The sequence below is a fragment of the Drosophila guanche genome, unplaced genomic scaffold (assembly GCF_900245975.1).
Source record: "Drosophila guanche unplaced genomic scaffold, DGUA_6, whole genome shotgun sequence".
In the NCBI taxonomy this organism is placed as follows: domain Eukaryota; kingdom Metazoa; phylum Arthropoda; class Insecta; order Diptera; family Drosophilidae; genus Drosophila; species Drosophila guanche.
In genome coordinates, this window is record NW_022995752.1 from 606,559 (window position 1) to 622,027 (window position 15,469).

Here is a 15,469-nt window from a genome sequence, read left to right on the forward strand (position 1 = left end):
CGTACATACAACTTCCGCACATATGTACATATGTAAATGTTATTCTGAATATACATTTTATCCGAGAGCCAAGTAAATTGTGCACATTTTGGTATACGAATTTATTTTTATTAAACTATTGAAAACATAAACCTCTGCTAATTCATACATATGAATATGTAAATATGTAAATATGTATGTTTTTTTTTGTAAAATCCATATACTTTTAACCTTTTTGTAATGTATTAATGAGATCTATAGCAAATCAAATAAAAGTTTTTCTTGCTGTGAACAAACTTTTCATGTTACCCAGCTTGTCGACGCATCACTAGTTACACCAAAAAACACTTTCAGGCTTGCATTCCATACTGTTAGACAGCGAGTCTGTGGGAAAGTCAGCATTCCGCAAATTTGCATGCAATCGAAATTGCTTTCGACAAGGCTTCTTCATGCAGCAGACAAGTTGAAAAGAAAGCAAAACGCTAGCCTGCAGAGCCGAAGATTTGTATACCCTTACAGATCGATCTTGTCTCTCAGCTAAATGACTGCACTAAGCTGCAGGACACGGATGTTAAAGATGTTCAAGCGTCATCGACATATTTATTTACATAATTTCAAAGCGAAAACATTTTTATGCATTTCAGAAATGATCAGAAAATAAAGTAACGCAAAAGAATCATCAAAAATGTTATATAAAAAATACTAAACGATACATTTGTGGGAAATTTATAAGCAAATAATTTCTAAAAACATTTTTCCTGAGGATAAACTCACAATAAAAGCAGATTTGGTATGAAGAAAAGTAATCCAAGACGTAATTAGAAGTTACGCCGAAGCTAAAGGTAAAGGTGCGGACTAGAATCGTGCTCAAAGATGTGCTACATTTTTTCATTGGCTTTACTTTCATTCGACACTTAACAATATGCACAAATAACCTTCAAGGTCCCATTTTTGTAAGCAGTCATTGTGTTTAATTCATAAAGACCTAAGACTATATGCATGTACATATGCATCCACTTTACTTCCTTCTTCCGGTTATTTATAACCGTGCAAGCTCGTAGCTATTCGAATACAATATTCCCTTGTGCTCCACGGGTAATGGGTACAGAAAGTTTTGCGGTGAAAGTTACCGCACAAAACTAAAAGATAAAGAGTTTCATTTAGATGGGCATGGAGATTACCTATCTGGCGATGCTTGTTTTCAAATGGACAGGCTGGCATTCTTCACAATGTTGTCTGCAACTTTTGCAGCCCCCTCATGTCTGAGACAGAGATTGCCGGGAGTATTATGCAGGAGCATTACGTGAAATTACCTGCAGTCGGACATGATACACTATTTGGCTTGCATTCATAATCAAATGAGGGGTACAATTCAGCAATTTGATGCATATGAGCCGTTTCGTTTATTGCCCCGTGGAATGTGAAAAATACGTGAACCCTTATTGTGTATACCTAACAAACAGCACTTCTTTTGTCATCTCATGTGAAAGCGCCAAGCTGCGAGACCAAATATGTACATACTCGTACATATACGAGTATGTATCTGCATAGGTTTCCAGGCAAAGGCCAGGCAAACGTATTCGCAATGCCCCCATATAAATAGAGCCCGCACCAAGCAATTCTTCGTCACGTCTGTGGCCAATTGAGTTGTGGAGCGTGCCTGTTGACTTTGCTCCTTATCAACAAGTCGCCACTTAATTCAATTACATTAGCAATCACGAACAAATTTAAGGATGAGTCGAGCGCCCTGCTATCAATAGAGAGAATAAAAGGCTTGGGATTGGGTCTGTTGGGAAAACTGCGGCTAGACGAAAGCTGAGCACCACCACCTTGTCTTTGCCACTACAATAAAAAAAAGTTGATAGCTGGCAGCATTTCCATTTGCATATTTCCGCCTTTGAATTCAGTTTTAATATTTAAATGTGCTTTCGCAATGAAACCGCTTGTTAAAAAGGGTTTACATATTGTTAGGTCGGAGCGGTTCGTCTGAGGTCCAAGGCTATTTAGAAACATTGCCCCAAGGTCAATTGATACATTTTCATCTTAAATGCTGTAAAAACCTTCAGGGCAAAACAATTCAAAGTATGACATCGTTATGCTGTAGCATTTTATGTGTTTTCTGTACCAATCAATACTTATGTACAAATGTATGTAAATATGTATTTTCCGAAACACATTTATGTATGCACCATGTGCAGATGTGCTAATGTACATTTGTAGATGTAGATTAGGATTTACAATTATGTATTGATGAAGCTACGCGTACATTAGCTCACCATGTATTCTAGACCCTCATCTGAATGCATACAATTAATTGCGATGCAGGGAGTGGATCCGATTTTACATTTAGTATTTGCAACATGAAAACTCTTACACAAAATTAAACTCATCGTTTTAACTTCGAACGAAAAACATATAACTTGTCAGGTGGCAAGACTGTTTTAAAATCCATTAAAATGTAGCACTTTTACCTTCATTTTCTCAAACGGTGTCGATACACACCTGATTTTAGATTTTGATGTCAAAATTTCGTAAAAAATACCTCGCAAAAATCAACATTTTTTACAAATTACAGATTACATTACAGATTCTTTAAAAAAAAATTTTGCCATAGCTAAAAAATGCTAATTAAAACATTTCTAAGCCCCATATCATAAAAAGTTGGTCTGGATCGTGACGAGTAGTGTAATTAAAGACAGCATCTGTCCTAGATCTTTCGGTATGGTCTTACGCCTAGATTCGGGAGACTATAGGAGATGGCTGAAATGTTCTTGAAAAGCCAGAATATTTATCATTCAGTGGAAATGGAATAGACGGAGTGCAGGAATGGAGTATATGTACAATATGTAGAAAGCATCTTAAAGTTGAAAGGCAATTTTTGTTTTTCTATTGGCAATTCCGCCAGTGCACTATGGGTAAAAATTACATTTTTTTTGGCAATAATCCAAAAAAATAGAGCTAGAGCTCTACAAATTGGCATGAGTGTTTGTTAGAGTAAAGTAGAATTTCGGAAAAAAATGTTGCCCCCATACGAACTGGAACCCGTATTACAACGTATTTGTTATAAGAAAAGGTATTCAAACGATTTATTATGATAACAGATCCTATAAAACATTTTAGAACTTTCAAAAAATATATTTGATTGACTGATTGACAACGTGCGGATAAATTGGATAATTTTCGTTTGAATTGTAACAGTTTCATCTTTAGTTAGTCAGTTTTTGTCAATACTCTTTAAACTATAACATTTTACAGCGTCTGCTTCACGATTGTTGCTGGTCCAGACCTCCAGCAGCGCTGCATGAGTAAGCAGCATCTTAAGTCTTAAGCATCTGGAAAATTTAAAATTTTGCGAAAAGGGGCCAAAACGGAAAGAAGAATTAACAACACGTGATTCTACAATAGTTGGGTGCCACTGTGCAGTGGCGTGCTGTTCAAAAGTAAAATTCCCCAGAACACACGTGCAATTGTTAGTACCAAGCTACAAATATACGCGAACAAAACACACTTAAGTTAAAAAACTACACACAACTATCAAAAAATCAACTATCACTATTCATTGAAATACCTCGACACATTATTTCCATATTTTCACTTTTATTTAAACTTTGAAATCGAGCTACAATTAATGCTGCAAGTGTTTCAATGTTTCCCGCACTTTTTCACAAGTCAAAGCATCTTAAAATCGGCCGACTTTCTTACTTCTCAAAAATCAGAAAATGTAAGTCAATTTGAACGGATTTCTCTAGTGCGAATTAGTTCATTGTAAAAAAGATTTGGGTAGCGTTCCATCGAGCATCTCTATTAGTTTTTTTTGTTTCTATGCTATCTTTGGTATCTTCCCAATAGATTGCAAAGAAAGGCCCATATATACATACATTTATGTACAAATATCAGTGGTCGGCTCGTACATATTCAAAGGTTAGCAGTGCCTTTGTGTGCGTAGGCAGCACACAATACGGTTAACACCTGCCAATGGGATACAACTGTACTTGATCGGAGGTGCAACAGTCGAGCGCTTGCCAATGCACACTAGATAGGGCCGTGCCGACGCCTGATGTTAATATATTTGGAAAAAATCTGCCAAATTACGCTCTTATACCTGGTACTCAAAGGGTACTTATGGAATAGTTTCATAAAGTAAAGAATCAATGCACTAGCTTATATTGCCAGCTCACTTCTCGAAGGCTAAAGCTAATAAAGAGTCTGTGCAGACTGCTGGGATTTCCACTAAAATTAACCAATTTTACAAAGACTGAAAGTCTGTGGCATTTACAATATTTAAAAAACAAGAGAGCCGAGAGGGAATATGTCGAATTGCGGATCATACCGGAATGTTGATCATTACATATAAATCTTTGATTACAAATTTAATATATGAGCCCGTGAAACCGCGTTTCACCTGGTGGAATAATATTTTTGGTCTCTTCGATGTCAAAACAGAGATTGCAGGTCACTGAAAATAGTTGAATGAATGCTTCGGCTGGACAAGGACCCAAAGAATGTTTTGTTTAAATAAATGAGCAAGAGAAATATAAGTCAATTGGGAGATATGTATGCATTACATGTGGTAGAAAGGTAAAATATGTAAAATAAGACTATAGTCGGACATAATTTTAATGATCTTTCAATATTATATTGGGTTAAAAACAAAGCTTTATATTTATCGAACTTTAACTATTCTAAGTTGAACATTTTATGCACCACAAAAGGATATATGTGCACTCTTATCAGCTTTCAACTTTGATTATTTATTGTAGCACAATGTCCACATGCAGACTATATTTTGGAAGACTTGTTTTCTAATGCTGTTTATTTAATGAAGATATCTTGATTTGTTCAGAAGTTATTATTTAGCCAAGTCCACTGTGCGTCGGTGGGGTAAAATTAGTGACGCGTAAGAACGTGACTCACAACGTTTTAATTTTTGATTTTTTTAACATGGAGATTGTCGAACTTCTCCGATGTTTTTCGCTTTCGTAAACACTTCTGACACTATCTGACACTATATTTCTTAGTGTTAGGATATGTTTTCATTCAATATAAGTGCTTTGTACGACACGATCTGCGCCAATGCACAGCTACACAGCTAATATTTCTTACAATGGAAGCCCAAAAGGGAATGCTAAATAAATTCCCAATATGATGCAACCAAAGTTGCTCCAAAAACAAAATAGTTGGATTGAAATGTGAATGCGTCTGTCATTTATATTATTTTTTCATCACTGCTTCAATGCATTCCATTCCATATCGACTTACATATGTGACTCCTACTTCCGAACTCACTTCAAGTTAATTGTATGTTCGTAGGCAGCTTTAGGCTTTACTATTGTAGAATTACAATGAATATGGCAAAAGCTCAGCCATCTAGATGCAATATAGTCAACAATTTTCACATATCCACACAAAGAAACATATTTTATGTACATAAACATAAATTAATGGTTTCATTAATTACACATGCTGTTCTTGAACATTTTACACTTATTCGTATAAGAACTCTATTTTGTCAAAAGTAAACTACTTATGTTACAATTAAAATTGATTCTTTACTTAAAGAACACAGAAGATTCAATGGGTTCTCCTCACCCAAGAGTGAACTTGTTTTTGTTATTGTTTGGTGTGCGGAAGCTTAGAAATTTGCATGATGCTTAATCTTTGAATAAGAATATCTTTATCACTCTTTATGTTTAAATTCAATTTTAATCTTAAAATATAAACGTTTTTAACTAGAATAGTTAGAATAACTAAGCTTCCAAAAAATTGTAAATCCCCTAAAAGCGTTTGTTGATTAGAATTCGTACACTGACGTGCTTTACTGTGTTTACTGTTTGGCATTGGTTGTGCATATCTTCGAGTTGTCTATCAAACGCAGTACTGTGACCGCTTCTTTCAATGCTTGTTTACATCCGAATGTTCATGATTAAGAGGAAGCATTGTTTGTATCAAAACAAAGATTATCCATGTGATCGCAATATTTTTTGCAGTAATTTGATATGATCCGAAATATTATTATTCTTTTTTTGTATCTTCTTTGAACAGTAAATAAATGCAGAATATGTGTAACTATTTTGCACTACATTTTACAAATGTTCTGCATGCGTGTTGTTTGCCGTCAACTAATTATAAGTGAAGGAAGAATGACATGTCGGTAATTTGCGGGTATATTCACAAGAATTGATATGGTCCCGTGCAGCTATTTACTGAATTTTGCTCGACCGTCGCGCTACAAGCTCTGCTTGGGACTGAAACGAAATCATGAAGAACTTTCTGTTGGCGTGGCGTCGCTGAAAGAAGCCTCAATAGAGGCCGTCGTGTTCGTTCCTTCGTAAGCACGACGCTCAGCATCACCATTCCGATGGACGGGGAGTGTTGGTGCTGCGCACCCATTGGTGCCGCATAAGGAAAGGGGTTGGAGAGAGTGCACCATGAGCATATCGCTTTACAAGGAGTGGACTCTTCAAGCAAAATGTACATAGATGCCACCACGTGCTTGTGGAATCTATGTTAAATTTATGTTTGCTTACATATGTAGAATAGCAGAACAGGTCAGTGGGTAAGGTGCGCGAAATAAGTAACCTTACAAACATAAAAAACTTTATACAATTTTCTAATTTTGCAATTATTTTTTTTTTCTTTAAATTTGTTTTAAAGTCAACAAAACAACAATTCAAAATATGTCAACGAATTGAGAATTAAATTAATAAATTCCAGAGCAAAATAAGTGAACTTATAATTTCTTAGGAACTTTATTTTCTTAAATTAACTTAAATTTAAATTTGCTTAAATGTTACCTCCTTTGCTATTAAAAATTATGTTATAAGTCCTGGCATTGAAGTTCCATTTATCCAAGTTTGCCCATTCCTTGACTATATCCTCTTTTAACTATTTTAACGTGGTAAAGTATCTTCCGTTCATGTGCGTTTTGATAGAAAGTATGCACCAACGGTATTCAATTGGGTCTAAATCTACACTTTTTGCTGGACACTTCAAATCTGAGTTTTTATCTCTTCAAAATATTTTTTTTGTGTACATAAACACATGAATCGCGGCATTATCCTGTGCAGATGTCCAGGAATCTCCCCAAAATCAAATCATTTTCCAGCAATACCAAGTACAGGCCACACTATAAGGGACCCTCCTTGCAAATTTCGAGACATTTTCACATTTTTTGGAGCCTGTATATCCCTATAGTAATACTGATACCCATCTGGACCAACTTAATTCGATTTTTCCTTATCAATGAAGATGATATTTTGCCACTCCAAGTCCCTAGTCAGGATCTTTTACCAATTTTCGGATGGTAAAATAGCTTTAGTTCACTTTTCTGTCTGTAGTGGCATCCCCATTTCGCCATAAGATGCAATTTTTGCACGCTCTTCCATCGACTACTAATGTAACGTCAATTATTTTACCCGGTACTCGAAGAGTAAATGGAGTAAATTGTATTTGTGCGAATAACGGTTGTATGTAACGGCACAGAAGGAAACGTTTCCGACCCCGTAAGTCGGTAGAGCCATGTCTGTCTGTCCGTCCGTCCGTCCGTCCTGATGAGCGCCTAGTACTCAGAGACCATAAAAGCTAGAGCCACCAAACTGCATGTAGACTTGCTTAAACTGTTAATTTAGAAATGAGGACTGTAGTTCTCTTACAGGCTCGGATAGATGAGGTTCACAAATGGAAATTTGCGCACCACGGTGCCGCGGTTGCGACCAACTGGAATGGCTGGCAACCCGATGAGAAGAACGAGCGGATCGCCCGCCTCCATTGTGATGGACATGCCGTGCTCATGATCCACAATCTATGGTAAGAGATGCGTTTTTTAGGTAATCTTGCCGAACAAAAACTGAGTAAGTGCTTGCCTGTAACTGTAAGTAACTGCTGTCCAATATAGCGAGCCCGCAAAGAAACCAGCGGCCAGGAATGGACTCAGGCGTTAAATCATATTATCCATCGTCTCCAACACTACACAGAGTTTTCCCATTTGCGGAAGGACAATTTTGTATTCCGGCAGGATACGGTGTGCAAAGGATTTCCCTTCTGAGTCTTTTCATCGATCTAGCAATATAGGCACCTACTTGGTAGTCCCACGACACTGGCACGGCAGCCAAATGGTTGTCCTCGTCAGTAGCAAAGCAAATCCAACAACAACGCTACGATTCCGGGTTCTCTCCCCCCACCAAAACGGTTGTGAATGTTGTGGCATTTGAAGGTGCTTTATCCTTATCTTCGGGGGTGGAGACATGGGCGACAGCCGAGTTCGTTAAAGACCGGTATAACTCTTTATAACTCTGGTAGAAAAACTACAAATTCTTCTATTTTTCCGTCCAGCGTTTTTGATAATGCCTGTTGAACGGCAGTTCTTGCACGCTCATTATTGGTTTTCTATAAAAAGTTGATGTTGAAACGGTGTTCCACTCGTTTTGGTAGTTTTCCATTGTTACCGACACGTTAAATAAAGCTGAGAGATCAGTCCGACATTGTAAGCGAAACTTGTGTAAGCTTATAATCAAGTCTCTAGTTTCATTACATGTGGTATTTATATGATTTCTGTTTTTCTCAGGAATTCAGATTGTAGTTAGAGGAAGAACAAATGTCGTGAGAGTTCAGATAATCAGTTAGATTATAAATGATGGACGTACCGAGGAAGTCCTCTTCCTCGTTCACATGAATCTTGCAGCTTATCACCTTCACCCGGTCTCTCTCTCTCTCTCTCTCTCTCCCAGGCTTACAGCTCGCGCTCGCAAATCTCCCGGTCTCGGGCTATCGTTACTGCTCGGCCCGATCTCGGGCTCATCTTTGAGCAGCAGCAGCAGCTTCTTCTTCCTCTCACAGCCAGCTTATCTTCCAGTCTCGACCCCCGGTCTCACACATAACATTTTTGAAAGTAAAATCCGTTTCTATTATTTTTCCGCTATTGTAAAACTCTGTCTCTACTCTTAGTTCAAAAAAATCTATGCATATACGATGTCTAAAAGAATTTCATAAATATTCCCGAAAAGCTGAAAAAGTAGAACAAATATATTCCGATTATCCGTAATAAATTTTCCTTTATAAATTTGTAGTGAATGCGTACAGAGGATTTGCACTGAACGCCTGTTATTCGAAACATTAAAAAAAAAAATTATAAAATAGCATTTAAATCCACAAGTAACTATCTTATTTTGGTAGAGTGCACTAGACACGCAGCTCACTTTCACAATTAATTTCTAGTCACCAAATTCAAGTAGACAAATCAAAAAAACGGAAGAATACTAAACTGTTTTAGCCGCAACTACCTTTACACTTTGCTTTGGTAGATACACCACAGCCAATGTACATAACTTGTTGGTCAGAATCGGACAGTTGCCCATTAAACAAAGTAAATTACTTCACACTCACTCTGCGCAAAATTTGTATTGTGGTAAATGTTTGCTGCAGCCATATGCATGTAAGGTCGTATTAGCTGGACAGGTATTCCGAATTTATAGTTTGAAAACTTAAATAAATATGTAAACATAATTATAAGGTCTAGGCTGAGGTGTACTTAATCATCACCATGCCTAAAATGAAGGTATATGTTACGTTGCGTTCGTGCGAATATAATTTACAGAAAATATAAAGCTTTTTGTTTCCGCAACTCCTCGCAACCAGTTCGGAATAAAAATCTCGAAGTAAAAAGCCAAGTGCTGCTGGTTCGACCGAGTCGGAATTCAATCAATTTAATTCTCCCTTTCTTTCAATTTCGCTATTCACCTATTACATGCATGTTCTTCCTCTTTGTCTATCGATATTCGCATATTACATGTATGTTCTATAGCAACAATCTTCTGTAAGTATGTCTTAATGCTACAATTCAATTTCTTAATGCTACAAATTCATTTTACTTATATCCAAATACTAATTGCTCCCGGCCATTAGCCCTTTGCGCAAATTTGGCGTACACACTTTTCTTCTTATTTAAGTAAGTAGACTTTATATCTTTAAAAATGATTAGAAACAAAGGAAAGCAAATTAGGAAATGCAAAATGCAGCAATTTGATGACAATAAATATGAATATGTATGTACTATGTACGAGTGTCACTGTGTTCAGTTGGCTATAAAACTGACAGACTAATTAGCAGACAAGCAGATGGATAATTCGATCGAGTCATCCTGGAATCCTTCTTAATGTTACACCAATGTTTCCTTAATTGGAGTACACAAATTTAAAATTTGATCCGTTTGGGTGCAGCTATTGAGTTCGTCTATACATCATATGTACTATATGTACATAGCTCTACTCATTTGTATGTATATGAGTATAGATTTTTTGTAAATACGTATATGGCAACGAATCGTTCGTTAAGTACTACCTACATACATAAAACATCCACTAAAATACGCGCGCATTAGTTACGTATGAGTTATACGAGTTCAAGTAGCATACTTTGTGTGTGTGCTTCCCACTTCAAATACAATCGAAAGCCGATTTACTTTGTACGAGTCGAGTATCTCAGAAAAAAACTGTTTGCGTTTGGGATTGCAACGAAAGTAAAAGAAGAGTAGGGCTTACCAATGCCGAAAAACAACGGAAGTTGTTGCCGGCAAACAGCAGAGCAGACAGGCATCCAAGCATCCATGCATAAGACACGACAACGGTAGCGGTTTTGTTGTCAAAAAAAGAAGAATGCCAGAGAAGAGAGCAGAGCAGAGCAGAGCAGAGCAGAAACGTAGAGCAAAGACTAAACCTAGGCAAGTCAAGACAGCCAGAGCGTAGAAGTTACTCACTCTGGCGGACATCACAGTACACACTCTTTCGGGAGATTTCACATCATTTATTGTTCAAAGTCTTTTTGAAAAAGCATCAGCCTCCCACTTGAATGACTGACAATAATCTCTGCTGCTGTTTCGTCGACATCAGCATCGCCTCGCGAATGTAATTATTGTTGTTGTTGCCTGCCGTTTTCTGCTGCCACTCTTGAATGGGATACTAGCTATATGTACGCATATGTACGAGTACATAAATAGACATGTACATACAAATGTATGCTTGCGTGCTTTATTCTGCGAGTAGCATACTATTTGGCGGAGGGTTGGTGTGCTGAGGGATTGACAGTGTTTTAATGGTGGCGATTACAATGATTTTCAGTGTTTACTTTGTACCCATAGAGAACAATACGCCTCTTGTTGACTCACTACCCCCCAAACAAAACGAAATGTGAACGTCAATAAAGCAAAAACTTCTTCTTAGAACGTAAAATCGTTGGATTGGATAATAAGCTTGATCAGTATTCCATAAATAGACTTGCAATATTTACAGTTAAGAGTTAGTCTAAATACATACATAAATATGTACATATTTACGGACCGGCCTATTAAATTTTAATAAAATCATCGAACAATTATCAATTATAGTAGAATTGCTCGTCAGCCTGTAACATTTTCGTGACCCCGTAATCGCAATAAACTTAAAGTTCGTTACAATTTGTAAAACAAATTCCGAATGTTAACTTAACATTTGTTGAGAAAGTAGCGAACCAAAAGTCGCTCTGGCCGAGCGTGGCAATTCGCCCCCTCCCTATTCGTTTTCGTCTTCTCTTTTACCGTCTGCTTCCGCCTGCGCAATGCACTGTCGAGATCCGCTGCATTGAGTTCCAAGCGTGTTCCGTTAGTTTTCGGCCTGCAATCTGTTGATCGATCGTTACGGTTATTCATTGTAAATCCAGAGCCCGTCGTGGAGCATATCATGGCTGACGTAACACTGGAACTGACTCCGGTGGTGCCTTCTATACTGACTTACGTAGAATGAAGATCCATGCCGCCTCTCTAGCTCCATTTCGGGGGCTTATTGGAAATTTGTATCGCTGCGTGGGATCGTCTGTGGGCATTGGGGGGTAATCAGTTCTCGTAGAAACCCCTAAAAAGCTTTTCTAATTGGTTGTCCTCGGATGGAGTTTCCCGTTGCGGGTATAGCCTTCAATAGACAAGTGTTTTAAGGAGATGATAATTTAACTTTAGCAACCTTCGATTCAAGTCAACGACGTAGTCTGTTAAAGGGGCCCTCAGCCAGGGCGATCGAGGTCATCGCTGGAGCTGATGGCAAGTTGTCGTCAAGCTGTGCGTCCTACCCGTTAAAGGTCTTGGTCTGGCCTTTCAACAGGGGGAGTTTGCAGCAGATTCATTGTTATTAGGACAATAAAATCATCCCGTCTCGTCAATCTCGTATGATAATGTTCTATAACAAGCATGTACCCTTCCTACTGCTTAATTATGTATGTATATTGCTCACAAATCATCGTCCAACGCGAACCCTTTATACATAATTTTCATTGAGCGCGCAGCATCTTGTCGATTCCTTACACACTTTGTACAGCTTTACGCACCGAATCGTAGTTTACTTCCAAGGCCTCTTAAATTAACCACGTAGAGTATTCGTTGTTAAAGGTCGTCAACTTTCAACAGTACTACTCAAGAGGAGCAAAACTATGACCTCGAATTTGGCACTTTTTAGCAATTTAATTTTTAAAATAGAGAAAATGATCAAGCGCATTTGGTTCGGTTTTTGAATGTCCTATGGAACTGGTGTAGAGTATACCGACGTCGAAGTAGTGCTAAAACTTGTTTGCAAGAACCAAACACTTGAAGTGTTTCTTTTTCTGCCTTTAAGTATACAATGTACCAAAAGTTTTACTGGTTTTCGAGCTGGCAGGGTATTTGCATTAGCTGGCATTAACTGTGTATTACTTTTGTGCTACACACATGGAATCATGCTTACTTTGTTGGGATTAATGAAACACATGAACTTGTTAGATACTGAATGGTGCATTAAGAGCCTTTTTTTATTTCATAAGTCCCTTTAATTAGAGAATTCAGTAATCCAATTTTAATTCCTCATTAGTATAGATTATCTTCATTGCGACAGAAGTGGCAAACATCAGCCCGACTCTCAAGAGCCACATTTTGCGTGTAGTATAACATGGGGTAGAAATAAAGGAGCAGTCAATGATTTTCTAACAAAACGCACAACACATGCGTATGGTGAGTACACACACACACACACACACACAAATACACATGTACATACACAGTCAAGTCAGTTTCTTGAATTCAAAGACGACCAGAGCCAGAGCCAGAGCCGCGATGTCTTGTGCTGATGGAATTTTCCTAAGCCGCACAAAATTCATTGAGCTAATCCCAACAAGAAACTCAGAAAATGTACATAAGTCCCCAAAGTGTTTCTTGGATTTTATTATTTGAAATGATTAAAAGTTATTGTTTGCTGCTGCTATTGACGTTCTCCTTGCTTCAGTGCTCTGCAGTAAATGAACACTTGGCTGGTTTTGCCAACAGTAATGAAGTTTCAGTTAAAGATTGATCTGGGAAAGCCTTTCATCGTTTTCTATTTAAGTTGTGAGACTTCCAACTATTTATTCAAAATTCCTTGGTATATATTTATTGTTCAAATAAAATGAATCGTAATAACAGTTCAAAACTTGTGACATGTGCTTTATTTATTCAATGAATCTGAACGAGTTTTGCTTAAAAATAAATTGTAAGGCATCAGTTTCAGTTGATTTTAATATTTTTAGAAAGTAATATTTCGCGGCAGAATCGGATGGACTTGTGTGTTTGTTAGCTGGTCGTACCAAGATGTTCTTGTAAAAATGTTTGCATCCGTGCGAAGTTTATCCATGGGACGGGGAAGCCTCAAATCAACATTCTTTATTAAAAAGATAAAAGTTTGTCTTTCTGCTCAAACTACGAAACATAAAAAGGCTGTAAAACCAAAACTTTTGACAGAATTCAATTAATTCAGGATGAACAGAGAACGGAGCCTTAAAGTTTGCAAGCTAAATACACACTCGTAGATTGTGGAAAACGCTGAACATAGTAATTATGTATCTACATAATTACTTACATATATTTAGTAATTGAGATACTCGTATGTAGCTCCTGCGTGGCTAACAAGCGATTGCCATTTAGTTATAGAGAACACCCCAATAATTAGCCTCAGAGTGCGATTGAGGTCTTGATTTACTTGTAAGTTATAATCATAGCAAGTTCGAGTCTAACAGCAAGAGTGAAGAGTGAAGGTGAACGCTGATCCGATCGTATCGATCTTTCACAATCTGTCTGTCCGTCTTGGTTCACCCATTATAATTCTGATATGTTTGCCAGTAGTTGATGGAAAGGTTTGAGATATTTCATGGCATCGATTTGTCTCTTTATGAGGCATTTTTACTCTCTTTGTGTCTATGTTATGTGAGGTGGTGAGGTATATGGTAAATTAACAAACTGATTATGATTATGGCCCCTCTTCCACCGCTTCCTTAGCGGAGCTAAGCTTTTTGCTGACGTCGTTGTTTTTAGTCCTAGTTTCCTCGTCACATGTGCTGTCGTTCGCTAACACCCTTTTGAAGGTCGATTGATCCCTGGGTTCCTCTTGATTAGCGCTAATCGTTCCTGTGCGAAGAAAGCAGCTGAAGCATACGTGTCTAGCGTCCTTAGTAACCCCAAGTCCACAGTAAGGTGGAATTATGCTTTGAAGCTGTCGTGACCCCTTAATATTTTTGACTGATAGGAATCCATCTTCCATCCAGTAATCCAACTGCCGTATAAGATCCGATAAGTGTTTGTTTCCGCTGCCACACACGGTCTGTGTTGCCAATCAAACTTCTGATCGTCAGCAACCTGTGGCCAAGAATCATTTCATGTTATTTTGCATGTGGTTTTCATGTACCTGCTACTCGAATGATTAATACTGAATGTACACAGATGGAAATATTATTTTAAATATAAATTTCCCTTTTCTACACACATTTTTTAACGGCAAATGTGGTAAGCCAATGATCCCAGCTAATTTTAAATACGTAAATAAGTAAAAACGAACAGATACCCTCTTGCTAATGGCAATCGCAATGCCCCCAACAAGCCCTAGCCCAAACATCCTCCACCCACTACAACGAGTCTCAAAATGAACAAAATTAAGAATAAAACATTTGGATTTTAGTTCCAAAAGATTTGAAAATATTGTACTCTTGTACGCAGTCTTAGGTATTTCGCTCTCTAATCCAACTTTCTGCTTCCCAGCTTACATATACAGAAACAATAATAAAAATAATTTTTTATGCGACTTTGAATAAGTTAAGAATTTCTCATGCTGTACTCGTAACTTCCACCCGCGCAGGCTAGTAATTTAGAATGAAATGGAATTTTATTCCAGTTAATAAAGTTTTTAATTTCCAGAAACAATCGTAAATTTAAGGGAATGTCCAAGTTAGGAGCCTAATTAAATAGGGAAAATAAAACCATTTGCATGGAGCTCTTAGCCAGAGAATTTCGGCAGAACTGAAAGGCGAAAGATTTGTTTTGAACCATTTTGAAGGGACTCCTGCGATCCGACTTGTGGCAAAACCTTGTCAACTTAATAGTGAAAGAGAAAGAAGATTTTTACGCTTATAGTTGAAGGCAATGTTGTCTGCTTTTGGATAAACTAAAATGGCTCGAAGAAATATTTACCTAATGGGT